This window comes from Equus quagga, unplaced genomic scaffold (genome assembly GCF_021613505.1).
Source record: "Equus quagga isolate Etosha38 unplaced genomic scaffold, UCLA_HA_Equagga_1.0 1113_RagTag, whole genome shotgun sequence".
Classification (NCBI taxonomy): domain Eukaryota; kingdom Metazoa; phylum Chordata; class Mammalia; order Perissodactyla; family Equidae; genus Equus; species Equus quagga.
The window spans coordinates 10,261-27,384 of NW_025795576.1; the positions used below are offsets into that span (position 1 = coordinate 10,261).

At 42.8% G+C, this 17,124-nt stretch overlaps 1 pseudogene; it reads right to left on the reverse strand.

Moving 5' to 3' along the window:
* Nucleotides 1-10,473: 10,473 nt before the first annotated feature.
* LOC124232745 (olfactory receptor 7A10-like) lies at nt 10,474-16,507 on the reverse strand (annotated as a pseudogene).
* Nucleotides 16,508-17,124: the final 617 nt, after the last annotated feature.

Consider the following 17,124-nt stretch of genomic DNA (forward strand, 5'->3'; position numbering starts at 1 on the left):
TAACACTCCCCCTTGTGTCACTGACATTGTGTGTAGAACTCGCCCTGGTGTCCATGAATTCGTGTGTAACACTCCCCTGTTGTCTTTGACATCTTGCATAACCCTACCCCATGACTTCTCTCACTTCGTGTGTAACACCCCCCCCATGGTGTCTCTGAATTCCTGTGTCACACTCCTCCTGGCAACTCTGAATTCATGTGTCATTCTCCTCCTCGTGTATTTGGCTTCGTGTGTAACATTCCACCTGGTGTCTTTGACTTTGTGGGTATTACTCCCAATTGTGTCTCTGACTTCACGTGTAACACTCCCCTTGGCTTCTCTGACTTCATTTATCACAGTCCCCCTTGTGGTTGTGACTTTGTGTGTACACTCTCTGTGGCATCTCTGACTTTGTCTGTCATACTCCATGTGGCTTCTCTGACTTCTGTGTAAAACTCCATGTGGCTCCTGTGACTTCGTGTGTAACCCTCCCCCTGGTTTCTCTGACTTCCTGTGTAACACTCACCATGTCATCACTGACATCATGAGTCACTGTGCCCCTGGTCTCTTTGACTTTGTGCGCAACACTCCACCATGTGTCTTTGACTTTGTGCATTACACTCCCACTGGTGTCTTTCACTTTATTTTTAACACTTCCTGTGTCTTCTCTGACTGCCGAGTAACACTCCATGTGGCTTGTCTGACTTCTTGAGTAACACTCCCCTTGGCATCTCTGACTTCATGCCTAACACATCCCCTGTCTCTCTGACTCTCTTTGTAATACTTTTGCTGGTGTCTTTGACTTCACATGTAACACACCCCATGGCGGCTCTGACTTCATCCATAAAACTCCCTCTGTTAGATCCTACCTTGTGCATAACACTCACCCTATCATCTCTTACAATGTGTGTAACTCTCACCCTAGCATCTCAGACTTCGTGCCTAATACACTCCGAGGTATCCTGACTTCGTGGGTAACACTCCCACTGGTGTCTCTGAATTCATGTGCTAACACTCCTTCTCGTGTCTCTGACTTTGTGTGTAATACTCCTCATGGTATCTCTGAGTTCTTGTGTAATCCTACCTGTGCCACCTCTGATTTTGTGTGTAACACACGTTCTTGTGTCTCTGACTTGGGTATCACTCCCTGTAGTGTCCTTGACTTCATACCTAACAGTCCCTGATGTCGTCTCTGACTTTGTGTGTAGCTCTCCCACTTGTGTCTCTGACTTCATGTGTAACATTCCCCAAGACATCTCTGACTTCTTGTGTAACACTCATGCTGGTGTCTTTGAATTTGTGCATACCACTCCCTTTCAGCATCTCTCAAATCTTGTATCATACACTCCCTGTGTCTCAGACTTCCTGTGTCATACTACCCCTGGCATTCCTACCCTCACACTACCCCTGGTGTTTTCGACTTTGTGTCACATTTCCCCTAACATCTCAGACTTCGTGTGTCATACTACCCCTGGCATCTCTGATGTCATGTGTAACACTCCACTTGGTGTCTCTGTCTTTGTGGATGATACTCTCCCTGGCATCTCCGACATCATGTGTCACACTCCCTGTTGCATCTCTGACTTCATGCATCACAAACCTGGTGGCATCTCTGACTTCGTGCATCACACTACCCATGGCATCTCTTACTTTGTATATCACCCTCCCCATGTCGTCTATTTCTTCATGCCTAACACTCCTTCTGTTTTCTCTAACCTCATGTGTAACATTCCCACTGTTGTCAGTGACTTCGTGTGTAACACTGCTGTGTTTCTTTGACTTCATTCCTAACACTCCCCTGTGGCATCTCTAACTTTGTGTTTAAAACTTCCCATGGCATCTCTGACTTTGTGTGTCACACTCTGCCTGGCTTCATGTGTCACACTCCCTGTGTTGTCTCTGACTTCGTGTGTCACACTCCACCTTTCATCTCTGTAATTGTGGTTAAAATTCCCCCATCATCTCGGACTTACTGTGTCATGCACCTGGTTTTGTTTCTGACTTCGTGTGTCACAATACCTGTGGTGTCTCTTATTTGTGCATAACACTCCCCCTGGTGTCTTTGATTTCATGTGTAACACTACACCATGATGTCTCTGACTTTGTGTGTCACACTCTCTATGTCATCTCAGACTTTTGTGTTTTTTTGAGGAAGATTAGCCCTGAGCTAACATCTGCTTCCAATCCTCCTCTTTTTGCTGACGAAGACTGGCCCTGAGCTAATATCCGTGCCCATCTTCCTCCACTTTATATGTGGGACGCCTACCAAAGCATGGCCTTCTGAGTGGTGCTATGTCTGTACCTGGGATCCCGGGCTGCTGAAGTGGAATGTGTGCACTTAACCGCCATGCCACCAGGCTGGCCTCTGTCATCTCAGACTTTGTGTGATACTCTCCCTGAGGTGTCTCTGACTTCAGGAGTCACACTCCACCTATATCTAAATATGTGTTTAACAAAATCCATGGTGTTACTGATCTTGTGCATAACCCTCCCCTGTGGAGTGTCTGGCTTGTTTTGTCACATTCCCCATGTTGTCTCAGACTTCGTGTGTCACTCTACCCCTGCTGTCTTTGACTTCATGTGTAACACTCACCCTCATGTATTTGACATCGGGCATAACACTCACATGGGGTGTCTCTGATTTCATGTGTAACACATCATGTGGCATCTCTGACTTCGTGCTTAACACTGCCACTGGTGTTTTTGACTTTGTGCTTTACAGTCCCCTGTGGCCATCTCTGACTGCGTGTTTCACACTTCACCTGTCGTAGCGTTCCCTTGTTCTTGTGTAGCAGTCCCATGGCACCACGCTCCCCATGATGTCTCTGAGTTCGTGTGTCACACTCCCACTAGCATCTCTGAATTTGTGTGTAACAGTCACTCCGGTGTCTCTGTCTACATGTATAACACTACCCTGGTGCCTTTAACTGTGTCCATATACTCTCCCGTTGCATCTCTGATTTTCTGTGTCATACCTCCCATCATCTCTGACTTCGTGTGTAAGACTCACCCTGTGGTCTATGATTTGTTGTGTAACACTACCCTATGGTGTCTCTGATTTTGTGATTACCACTCCCCATGTCATTGCTGACTTCGTGTGTAACACTCCCCCTTTCGTCTGTGACTTCAGGGGTGACACACCACATGTTGGCTTTGACTTCATATGTAACACTCCCTGTGGCTTCTCTTACTTTGTGTTTAACACTCCCCCTTGTGGCTCTGACTTCCTGTGTCACACTCCTCCTCTCATCTCTGAAATCATGTATAACACTCCAACTGATATCTATCACTTCGTGTGTAAACTCCCACTGTCATCTCTGACTCCAGATATGTCACACTCCACCTGTCATCTCTGACTTCATGTGTCAACTCCCCATGGCATCTCTGACTTTATGTGTAACACGTCCCCTGTAATCTCTGACTTTGTGCATATCACTCCCACTGGTCTCTCTGACTTGGTGTGTAACACTTTCCCTGTTTCTTTGACTTTGTGCATAACATGCCCCTGTGGCTTCTTTGACATCATGAGTAACACACCCTCTGACATTTCTGACTTTGTATCACACTTCCCGTGGCATCTCTGATCTCATTTTTCACACTCCGCCTGTTGTGTCTGACATCATGTGTCACACTTCCCATGACATCATTGATTTGCTTGTAACCATCCTGTGTCATCTCTAAATTCATGTGTAACACTCAACCATTTGTTTCTGACTTTGTGTGTAACTCTCCCGCTGGTCTCCCACACTTCGTGTGTAACACTCTCCTTGTTGTCTTTGACTTCATGCATAACACTCCCCCATGGCATCTCTCACTGTGTGTATAACACTAACCAGTGGTGTCTCTGATTTCATGTGTCACACTCCCCCATCTTCTCTGACTTCATGTGTCACTCTCCTCCTGGCATATCTGGCTTCATGTGCAACACTCCATGTGGTGCCTTTGACTTTGTGCGTAACACTCTGCCATGGCATCTCTGACTTCATCTGTCACAGTCCCCATGGTGTCTCTGATGTTGTGTGTAACAATCCACATGCCCTCTCTGACTTCATGTGTAACACTCCTGGTGGCATCTCTGACTTCTTGTGTCACAATCCCCATTGTGCTTCTGAGTTCTTGTGTCACAATCTGCCTGTCATCTCTGACTTCATGTGGCACACTCCCTGTGGCGTCAGTGACTTCCTGTGTAACATTCCCCCTGGTCTCTCTGATTTCATGTTTCACAGTCCCCCTGGACTCTCTGATATGATGTGTAATATTCCACATGACCTCTCTGACATCCTCTGTAACATTCCCCTGGCATCTGTGGCTCCCTGTTTAGCATTCCCCCTGTTGTCTCTGACTTCGTGTTTCACACTCCCTATGTCGTCTCTGACTTTGTGTGTAACATTCCCCGTCTTCTCTGACACTGTGTCACACATCCCCTGGCGTGTCTGACTTTGTGTATCACAGTCCCTGTCACGTCGAAGACTAACTGTGTAACAGTCCACGTGGCATTTCTGCTTTCATGTTTAACTCTCTCATGTGTCATCTCTGCCTGAGTAAAACTCACTCTTGTGTCTTTGACTTCATGCCTAGCACTCCCATGTGCCGTCTCTGACTTCATGTGTAACATTCCACATGGCATTTCTGCCTTCATTTGTTACACTCCCCCATGTCATCTCAGACTTCATGTGTAACACTCCCTGTGGCATCTCTGACTTCCTGTGTACATTCTCCTTGGTGTCTCTGATTCATTTGTAACAATCCCACTGTAGTCTGTGACTTTGTCTGTCACACTCCCCCTGTCGTGTCTGACATCTTGTGTAACTCTCCCCTTGACATTTCTGACATCGTTTGTAGGACAACCCATGGCATCTCTGGTTCCATGTGTGATACCCAAAATTTCGTCTCTCAATTCGTGTGTACACTCCCCCTGCCACCTAACCCTTAATGTGTAACACTCCCACAGGTGTCTTGGACATTTTGTATGACACTCCCCCGGCATCTCTGACTTCATGTGTAGCATTCACCATCGCATCTCAGACTTCAATTGTCTCACTCTACACATGGTCTCCGACTTTATGTGTCACACTTCCTGTACAGTCTCTGACTTCCTTTGTAACACAGCCCCTGGCTCTCTGACTTCATGTGTAACACACCACATTGAGTCTCTGACTTTGTGCATAACACTCCTCCAGGCATCACTGGCTTCGTGTGTAGCACTCCTGCTGGTGTCTTTGACGTCTTGCATAACACTTCACCTGGTGTCTCAGAATTCATGTGTCATATTCCCCCTGGCATCTCTTACGTCTTATGTCACACTCTGCCTAGCATCCCTGACTTCCAGTATCACACTACCCATGTCGTCTTTGACTTCATGTGTAATACTTAAGGTAGCATCTCATACTTCATGTGTTACACTCGCATTGTGTCTCTCGGTTCATGCATCCCCGTTTCATCCATGACTTAGGTGTAACCTGCCCCTGGCATCAATGACATCGTGTGTCACACTCCCCTTGTTGTCTCTGACTTTGTGCATAACATTCCTACTCTCGCCTCTGACCCCATGTGTAACACTTCCCAGTGGCTTCTCTGACTTCATGTGTCACTCTCCCCCAGGTGTCTCTGAGTCTGTGTAATATTCACCGTGGCATCTCTGACTTCGTGTCTCCCACTCCATCTCTGGTGTCTGACTTGGTGTGTCACACACTCCATGTCATCTCTGAAATCCTGCATTACACTTCCACTGTTGTCTTTGGCTTTGTGGGTACACACCATCATGGCTTCTCTGGCTTAGTTTGTAACAGATCCTCTGTTGTCTCTGAGTTCATGTGACACTTCTCCCCTTCATGTCTGTTATTTAGAGTATCAGCCTACCCATGGCAACTCTATCTTCATTTCTAACACTCCCACCAGCATCTCTGACTTCGTGTGTTGAAATCCCACTGGTATATCTGACTCCATGTCTAACACACCTGGTGTTGTCTCTGGGTTCGTGTGTCTGACTCCCCCTTGTGTATCTGAGTTTCTGTGTCACACTCCCTCTGCCACCTGTAACTTCTTGTTTCATGCTGCCCCAGCATCTTTGACTTTGTTTGTCACACTACCCATGGCATCTCTGACTTTGTGTGTAATTTCCCGTCATCTCTGACCTCATGTGTAACAATTTCTCTGGGATCTCTGACATCGTGTGTAACACTCCCTGTGGTGCCTCTGACTTTAAGTGTCACAATTGACCAGTCTTCTCTGAATGGCTTATTTGACTTCGTGTTCAACACTTCCTGTAACATCTCTGAATTCATGTGCCACACTCTGTCTGGTGTTGCTGAGTTCGTGTATCACATTCCCCCTGGCATTTACAACTTCATGTGTAACTCACCACATGACGTCTATGACTTCGTGTGTCACACTCCCATTTGTGTATCTGAGTATGTGCATCACACTCCCTTTGTCTATAACTTCATGTGTCACAATCCCCATGGAGTCTCTGACTTCTTGTATAACACTCCCACTGGCATCTCTTAGTTTGTCCATAACATTCCCCATGGGGTCTCTGACTTCAAGTGTCACACACGAGCTATTGTCTCTGACATTGTGTGTCACACTCCCTGTGGTGTCTCTGACTTCCTGTGCAACAGTATGCCTTGTCTTTCTGATGTCGTGCATAACAGTCTCTTACTTCGTGTGTAAAACTCCACATGCCGTCTCTGACTTTGTGTGTCACACTCCCCATGGTCCTTCTGCCTTCGTGTTCCACAGTCATCCTGGTGTCTCTGACCTCATGCCTAACACTCCCCCTGGTTACTCTGACTTCTTGGGTAATATTCCCTCCTTCGTATGTCACACAACCCCCGGCAAGACAAACTCTGTGTGTAACACACCAGGTTAAGTTTCTGACTCTGTTTGTAACACTCCCTCTGGTGTCTCTGTCTTTGTGTGTAGCACTCCACATGATATCCTTGACTTCCTGGGTAACACAGCCCCGTGTGTCTCTCACTTCCTGTGTAACCCTACCTCTGGTGTTTCTGACTTTGTGTAACACTCCCCAAGGCCTCTAAGATTTCCTGTGTAACGCTCCCAGTTTTGTCTCTGACTTTGAGTGTCACATTCCCCCTGGTATCTCTGACTTTGTTCTTCACACTTCTGCTTTCATCTCTGACTTTGTGTAACACACCCTGTGGAGTCTCTGACTTTATGTGTTACACTCCCCCTTGTGTCTCAGAGTTTGTGCATCACACTCCTCTTATCATTTGTGACTTCATGTGTCACCCTGCACCTTGGAACTCTGATTGATTGTGTCTAACACCCCCTGACATTTCTGACTTCATGTGTCACACACCCACTGGTGTCTCCAGCTCCATGTGTAACACCCAATGCAGCATCTAGGAATTCATGTGGTACACACCCCCTGGTGTCTCTGAATTCATGTGTAAAACTCAACATGACCATTCTGTCTTTGATTGTAACACTCCAGCATGAAATCTCAGACTTCTTGTGTAACACACTGGCATCTGTGACTTGTGCAACCCTCACCCAAGTGTCTCTAACATGGTGTGTAACATTCACCAAGGCATCTCTGACTTCCTGTGTCACATTTGACCTGTCTCTTACTTTGTGTGTCACACACCCCATGACATCTCTCACTTCTTGCATAACACTCCCCCAGATGCCTATGACTTCACTTATAACACTTCTCTTAGCGTGTCTGACATCATGTGTCTCACTCCACCTGGCATCTCTGACTTCGTGTTTCAAACTCCCCCATGTGTCTCAGATAAGTGCATCACACTCTCACTGCCTTCTAACTTCTTGTGTAACACTCCACGTGACATGTCCAACTTTGAGTGGCACACTCCACCTGGCGTCCCTGAGTTTGTGCACATCAACTGTATGGGTGTCTCTGACTTCATGTGTCACTCTCCCCCTGGGGCCTCTGAGGTCATGTTTCACACTTCAGCTATGATTTCTGACTTCGTGTATCATACTCCCCATGGAGCCTGTGACTTCGTGTTTCACAGTCTCCCTGTCATCTCTGAATTTGTGCATAACCCTCCACCTGTCATCTATGATGCCATGTGTCACACTCTTCCTGGCATCTCTGAGTTGTGTCATACTCCCTCTCCCATCTCTGAGTTTGTGTCTCACACTCTTACTGCCATCTATCGCTTTGTGTGTAACACTCCCAGAGGTGACTTGTACCTGGTGTATAACAGTCCCCCTGGCTTCTCTGACTTTGTGTGTAACATTCCCCAACGTGCCACCGACTTCGGTGTCACAATCAAACTTTCATCTCCAACTCCGTGTGTCCTACTCCCCGTGGAGTCTTTGACTTCCTGTGGCACACTACCCTTGGCATCTCTGACATCTTGTGTAACACACCCCCTTGTGGTCTCTGACTTCCTCACTAAAACTCCCCCAGGCGTCACTGACTTCTTGTGTAACACTCCCCTTGACGTCTCTGACGTCATGCAAAAAACTCCCCCTGGCATCTCTGACTTCCTGCGTAAGACACCCATTGGTTTCTTTGACTTCGTGGGTAACACTCCCCCATGGCTTCTCTGGCTTCATGTGTAAGAGTCCCCTGGTGTCTCTGACTTCGTGCATCCCACACCCCCTAGCGTCTCTAACTTCGTTTGTTATGCACACAATGGCATCTCTGTGTTCATGTGTAACAATCCAGGTGTCATCTCTGACTTCGTGTGTAACACTCCCATGGCATCTCGGACTTCGTGTATAACAATCCACATTCCATCTCTGACTTCGTGTATCACAGTCTCCCTAGCATCCCTGACTTCGTGTATAATACTCCCCCGTGGTCTCTCTCACTTCATGTGGAACCCACGCCATGGCATCTCTGACTTCCAGTGTCACACTCCCTCTTGTGTTTCTGAGTTCATGCATCAGATTCTCACTGACATCTATAACTTAATGTTTCACCCTCCCACTGGTGCCACCGACTTCATGTATAACACTCCATGTGGCGTCTCTGACTTCCTATGTGACAGTCTCCCTGGTGTCTTTGACTTTGTGCATAACACTCCCCATTGGCGTCTCTCACTTAGAGAGTCACACACTCTCTCGTGTCTCTGACTTCCTGTGTAAGACTACCCCTGTTGTTTCTGACTTCGTGTGTCACACACCACCGGGCGTCTCGGACTTCGTGTGTAACAATCTAAATTGTGTCTCTGAGTTCACATGTAACATGCCCCCTGGCATCTCTGATATCGTGTGTCACAAACCCCAGTGTCTCTACTTTGTGTGTTCCACTCCTCTGTTGCATCTCAGACTTCTTGTGTCACACTCTGCCTGTTGTCCCTGACTTTGTGTATCACAAACCCCAGTGTCTCTGACTTCATGTTTCACACTTCGTTGGCATCTGTGACTTCATCTGTCACCCACACCCTGGTGTCCCTGAATTCCTGTGTTACCCTACCCCCTGGCATTTCTGACTTCTTGTGTCACATTCCCCCTGGTGTCTCAGATTCATATGTAACAGTCCACCTGCCACCTCTGACTTCATGTGTCACACTTCCCCTTGCATCTGTGAATTCATGTGTCACACTCCACCCGCATCTATGACTTCACATATAACAATCCCCTTGCTGTCTCTGACTTCGTGTGTCATACTCTGCCTGGCATCCCTGAGTTCCTGTATCACACTCCCCTGGAGACTCCGACTTTGTGTGTAACATAGCCCCTGGCATCTCTGACTTTGTATGTCACACACTTCCTGCTGTCTCTGACTTATTTTGTAACACTCCGCGTGGTGTATATGACTTCATGTGTAGCATTCCATGTGGCATCGCAGACTTCGTGTGTAGCACACACCCCGGTGTCTCTGACTTGACATGTAACACTCAATTTTTCCTTTCTGCCTTCCAGTGTAACACTACCTTATGGAGTCTTGGACTTCTTGTGCAAAACTCACACTGATGCCTCTGATTTCGTGTGAGTTTTTTTTTTAAATATTTGCTAGATGTTTGTCTACATGTGCGTTCAAGGGTCTCTCTCACTGTGGATGCAAAAATCCTCTGAGAACGTAGGCAGGGGACTACCTTATATTATATCCATATTTAGAAAAGAACTCATGAAGTTGATATTTTCAGATATCTGGTAAAGTAGTCACTTAGCTTCTGAGTGGTGAGTGCTCTTATTTCTTTTCCTACTTGCTTTTTTTAAGTAAATGCTTACAAATCAATTTTCGATGTGATTGATTTCTTACTTTCAATGACTCGGTCAGGTGCATCCAATGCAGACAGCCCCCCTACTGACCCATATTTGGCAGATATTGTGAGCTAGAAGACAACCTTTGTTGTATAAAGCTACTGAGATTTTGGGGGTTCCTAACCATTACAGTGTAACCTACCATATTATGGCTGATACTGTTGGCAATGAAATAATCTTTCATATGACATCATCAGAAAGCAAAACATTACTCCTCAATGGTCTTAATGAATGTACGGAGAAGTATGTGATAATAAATGGGCAGTGAAAATTCGTACATTCTTTTAATCAACCTAGCAAAAGATGTTTAAAGCATAAGCAGGTACATTTAAACCCAAACCATTTGAACATATTTTGAGAAAATTTTTGTCTGATGACAATACAACATATCTATATTTTTTCTTGCCATATGAGGAAAGCTGTGTAAAATATTTCTGATACTCTCATACATGATTCCATACTCCCACCAAACCCACTACTTTTTCCACAGCATACATTTCATTTATATTTTATGATATTCAAAAGAACATATATTTTTCATATTTATTTTTGAATAAGTATGTAACTGAATATTTTTATTTCTTCTATAACATCAAATGTGGTCTTTCAAAATTAACTGATACACTTTTCATTCTAAATTTGTAAAAATTTGAACAGTGGATAAATATAGAACAGAAGTTTAACATAAAATATTTCTAAAGAGAACCTTTTTGGCTTTTTAAAACTGAAACTTTTAGTGAGAGCTCCTAACTTCTCAAAGCATGAGTGGGGATCTGTAATTCATAACACCAGATCTTTTACCCAGTGGCATATTCAGATAATCCAAAATCTTCAGAAAGAAAATATTTTTGTAAATGAGATATATATGTACTTTTCTTGGTAAGGAAGACTGGTCCTGAGCTAGCATCTGTGCCAATCTTCCTCTATTTTGTATGTGGGACACTGCCACAGCATGGCTGACAAGCAATGTGTAGGTCCACACCCAGTATCTGAACCCAAGAACCCCAGACCACCAAACTGGAGCACACAAACCTAATCACTATGCACCTGGGGCAGCCCCAATATATGACATATTTTAATGACATCATTTATTAAATTTACATCAGTTATATCTATATAATCCCAATAAGTTATCTCAACATATTGCTGAAAATATGAATTTCACTCAATAATTTAGGATGTTGTTGTTAGTGCCATGGAGTAGATTCTGACTCCTAGCAACCCTGTGTACAGCAGACTGAACTCTGCCTGGTCTTTGTGCACCATCCTCTCCCCTTCTGGTGCTGTATCAGACAATGTTCTCCTTCTATTTATAGGGTTTTCATGGCCAATTTTATTGTAAGTGGGTGGTCAGGTCCTTCTTCCTGGTCTGTCTTAATGAAGAAGCTCCACTGAAACCCTTCCACCATGGGTGACCTTCCTGGTATTTGAGATACTGGTGGCATAGCATTCAGCATAACAGTAACATGCGTCCACCACTGTAAGACAACTGACAAATGGGTGGTGTGGCTCCCTGACTGGGAAATGGACCCAGGCCATGGTGCTGAGAGTGACAAATCTTAAGCACTAGACCACCAGCGCTGGCTAATTTAGGGTGAGTCTCAGCAATTTCCTATGCATATCCTGAATAAAATAATCATCTCTTCATGATTTTCTTGATGGCACCTTTTATTTGCTCAATTCTGAGACCATAGAAAATAGGGTTGAAGAGTTGGGGCATTGTGGAATAGAAAACAGAAAGGACGATGTCCCAGATGGTGGCAGAGATTGCAGGTGGCATAGGTACATGTAAAATCATGAGCTAAAGAAGACAGACACCAGGAGGACGTGAGGGACACAAGTAGAAAAGGCCTTTGTTCTTTCTACTCCAGGCTAAGTCCTCAAAACTGGCTCACATAATAAACTCACCCTAATTTTGATTTATAGATTGGTTATGGATTATTTTAATCAGTACATGCAAATTTGTGCCCTTCAATGGTCAGGGTTTTTTTTTTTTTAATGCATATTTGATAGTAAATACAGACTTCTAATAATGAATAAGCTGTCACATTATAAAAGTATTCTTATCACTAATTATTTATGTATGTGGCTTCTGGTGCAGTGGAGAAAATTTCACCCTCATTATCAAGATATTACCTGTAGATTTTTAATCATTGAAATAAAACTTCTTATGTTCTGGATATTTTTTGAGGTTCTTTAGCTAGAGGGAAAAACCAATAACTTGAGTGATTAAGAGCATGGCTTGGATTTCTTATCTGGATAAAAATACTGGTTTCCATCAGTGTGTGAAGTGGGCATTTTATACTATAGACTCAGTCTCTCTATCTTTATCAAACTGAGAAGAATGTACTCTCTCTCATAGCACCTGGTCTGGATTAGATAACTCAATGTGTAAACACACTTAGGAAAGTGCCCAGAATATCATAAAAGCTCCTTAGATGTCCCCTATCACTTTCAGAAATATTGCTATTATTATTTTTGCGTTCCATTATTTTCAAGTCAGATATTATTGTCAGACATTATCTAAATAAAATTTATATACCAATAAAAATCTCTCAGGGGTACTATTGCATCCACTTTTCACAGAGAGCAAAAAGCCTGACCAAGTTTAACAGCTGCCACTTCATCATAACAAGCTGCCTCTCTTTGGTTCTCACACATGTGCTGCTTTCAACAGACAGCTGGGAGTTGGCCAATTCAATACCTCTATAGGTTTCCAAAAGAATGCCTCATACTTTTATAATGATGAGCTAATTATAATTTCCCCCATGTAAGTTTCATGTATGGTTATATAAGGCCTATATAGCATGCGTCCAAAACATTTTTAAGCAGGACAAATTCTCCTATGAAAGCCACAGGACTTTGTCTCCAGAATAAGGAAATAGGAGGTTTGGGAAATACCATCACCACTTACGAAGCAGGTGAAGTTGAAGATATACTTCACCCAAGATGTGTTTACTTCAGCTGTAAAAACAGGCTAATGATGTGAACTTGTTATGATCAATTTTAACAAGATATGCACATACCCTGATTTATTCCTTGAGCCAGTAACTCAGTACCTATAGGCCAGGACTGTTGGGAGTAATAAATGAAAAAAAAAGAAGCCATCACAAAACTACAAAAATAGAAATACATATTTTTACTCTTCCTCACCAAACTAATGTTTTCCCATTGTCTTGTGTAAAAAGAAGTCGTGTGTGTGTGTGTGTATAGAATTGATTTAATACATAAGAGTAACACTTGGCTTTTCACACAAAATAATAATTTGCACTTTTTCCAGCCTGATTTGCCCCATGTGCTATGCACACCTTTTACCTTCAAATGTTTTCTTTTGTATCGATGAAGTTATTTCTGCACGTTTCATTTATTCTTCACAACGTCTGTCTGAAGTTACATTTGATGTCCCATATTATGTTCAGAAATAAGAAAACTGAGGCTAAGGGAGATTAAAGTTTTAACACTCACACAACAGAACTGTTAAACTTATTATGCACCTTTCAATTTATATAAAAAGGGAATATACGCTATGTACTTTTAATTTGTATATCTCTTTCAATTCAGCAAGTTTTACACTTTAAATTCATGCAGTTTATTGTATGAAATTATATTCTAATAAGTTAGAGTTAGAAAGTTCTCATACTGCATGCTTCAGAATTGAATCCAGAGCACAGGCAGCTGAGTCACACCTGGGAGATATGTCTTATAACTAAGATGAAAGCAAAGTGTCATGTACGGATATAGAACTGTGAAGTTAAATTAAGGGAATTTCCATTTGATAAACTATTTTTTGCATAAACTATGAGATTAGTCTACATATATAAATGGAGTAAACTATCATATGTTGATTGAAGAGAGAAGTGCAATACAGCTGAACACAGCATCATGGATGAGCTTTAGAAACACAAGGTAGAGAGTTGTGGCTGAATATAGACTCATGAGGAGCCCAGCAGAAATCAGAACTCCCCACCATACTATCTCATTAGATAATAAAGGCATTTTATTACCATTTGCTATAAGGTTGGCTTGGAATGCAGCAATAGCTAACTAAAGACAAGATTGAACAGAACAGAGGGCAATTATAATAATCTGCTTCTTATACTTTGAGGCACTTGTTCTGATATTTAAAGCTAGCATCCACGATTACTCTGTTATTGAAGTTTATATCAGATAACTGTATTAAAATTCTACTCCACTGAGGCTTCTTTCCAGGCAAGCAGGAGAGGTTGGAAGGACATGCAAGTTTTGTGTAAAACTTGTGACTCTGAATCACATGGATGGAGAGGACTGCAAGTTCTCTAGAGAGTCTAGTTGACCATGAAGATAGATGTATGTTATATAAAGGATGATATTGACATTGCTATTCATGGTCCATTTAGTGGTTATGACAAAATTTTTATTTTATTTAGAGTCATGGAAGGGGTATTAATTATAGGCAGCACTGACAATTTCCAAGATGAAAAGGAAGATAATCCACTAAAAAAGCTTAAACCCACAGACCTATCCTCCATCCCAATGAAAAAACCTACTTACACATGGGCATCAATCTTCCAGACTTCAAGGTGTAGATGTGTAGCTGGAAAAAGAATTATTTTACTTAGTAATACAAAGTATAATTTAAAATTATTCTTTGTTTTATTTAAGCTGCACTCTGACTCAAAGGCCAAATTAAATCAATCTATTTATTCCAATTTATGTTTGCAGACTCCACTTGGAGTCATGTATTTGATAATCGTTTTGCCAGTTATTATGGTAGGCACTGTGGACACATATCTGAATAAGAGAACAGGATCCTAATAAGGAGAATAAAACTCAGTTACTGTCTATGAATCACGTTATATGTTAAAGTCTACATTATCAGGATAGGAAGTTAAGGTAGTGACATAAAAAGGTATGCCATACACAAATGTGAAAAACAGTGGCTTTTCACTTCCTCTTCTTATAAAATTATACAAATTGCCTTGGTTGTCAATTGCAGGTTTTTGTCATATGACAAATACAACTTGTGACTATTCTTTCTGGAAAACAACAGAAACGTTACTTCAGATAATATGTCGTTAGAGAAGTAATTATTCTTAAGAAATCCATGCTGCCCCACGAAAGAAAAAGGAATTTCCAACAGTTACTAATACAAAGTTGGCAAACTTTTTGTTAAGCAGGAAAGTACAGATGGGAAAACCGCCTATATGTCAAACTAAGCAGAAAGCTTAAAAAGTGAGTTACTTAAATTGTATAAAATTTTGAAGTCAAAGAAATGGACACTCATGGAAAAAATAGAAGAAGCAAGTTCTACTTCCACCATCTGATCTAAGAATGGTGGAAGAAAACACTTTCTGGCCCTGAAACATTTAGTCCTGCAATCAAGGCCACTTCTTCAGACCCAGGACAATTAGTCCTTTTAGAGCTGCGGATGGCTCAAAGAATGTGTCCAGCGCCCCCTTTACGTCTTTATTCCTCAGACTGTAGATGAAGGGGCTCAGCATCGGTGTGACCACGGTGTACATTACTGAAGCTGTTGCATTGGGTGTGAGCTGTGGGTAGCAGCAGGGCTGAGCTACACTCCTAGGCTTGTACAATAAAATAAGAAGACAACTGAGAGGTGAGATGCACAGGTGAAAAAGGCTTTATACTTCCGCTGAGCTGATGAGATTCCACAAAAGGAGAAAATTATCTTAGAGTGTGAGTAAATTATGCCAGCAAGGGGACCACCAGCCAGGAGCACAGCCACAAAATGCATCACCATGTCATTGAGAAAAGTGTCAGAACAGGCACTTTGAACCACCTGAGTGAGTTCACAGAAAAATTGGGGGACTTCCAAGTCTGAACAGAAAGAAAGTCACAACACCATTAAGCTTTGTGACAAGGAATACAAGGCACTCATGATCCAGGACACCAGGACCACCAGTCTACAGAGCTGGGGGTTCATGACCATCATGTAGTGCAGGGGGTGGAAAATGGCTACAAACCAGCCATAGGCAATTACTGTCAGAAGAAAGTCATCTAGTCCTGCAAAGAAAATGTAAAAATACACGTGGGTGATGCAGCCTTCATAGGTTATGCCTTTGCTCTGGGTCTGCATGTTCAGCAGCATCTTTGGGATGGTGGTGGAGGTGAAACAGGTGTCTACAAAGGACAGGCTGGAGAGGAAGAAGTACATGAGTGTGTGCAGGTGGGAGTCAGAGATGGTGGTCAGGATGATAAGCAGGTTTCCAAAAACAGTGATCAGATACATGGAGAGGAAAAGCTGAAATATGAAGGGCTGTAATTCCAGTTCCTCTGAAAGTCTGAGAAGAAGAATTTCTGAAAAATGTGTGTCATTCTTTGGTTTCACATTTTGGAAGTGACTACCAGGAAATAGAAAAAATAAATGACTAATTTTCACACAAGCAGGGACTAGTAACCTACCATAAATGCTACCTTTATATTTTATAATCATTAAATAAGTTTCAATATTTGGCGTATGGTCTGGTCTCCATTTGAGCATCCTTAATGCTATTTCTCATTAGGAATTCCTTTTCCACTGTCAACTTGTTCCACAAGCATAATGTATACTACTGTTTTATTAAGTATCTTTCATGAATTGAGGAATATATATCAAATATAGACCATCATCCAGGCACTGACCAGAGTATAGAATGCTGAAAAGCAAAAATCCCTACAATCTAGTGATAGAGAAAGAATATAATCAAATAAAAATAATAGTATAACATACCCGAAGGTGACAGATACTATGAAGAAAAGGAAGCATGTACAAAGAGCAGAGTGAATAGGGGTTTATTTTTTATTAGGAGTTCAGGCAAGACCTGAAAACAAGGTGACATTTGAACAGACGAGAAAGAGGAGTGACAAGGAGACACAAGCTTACCTGGGAAAGTGTGTGCCTGGCAGAAGGAACAGCCAGTGCAAAGACCTTGAGGAAGATGGTTGTGTTAGAGAATCAAG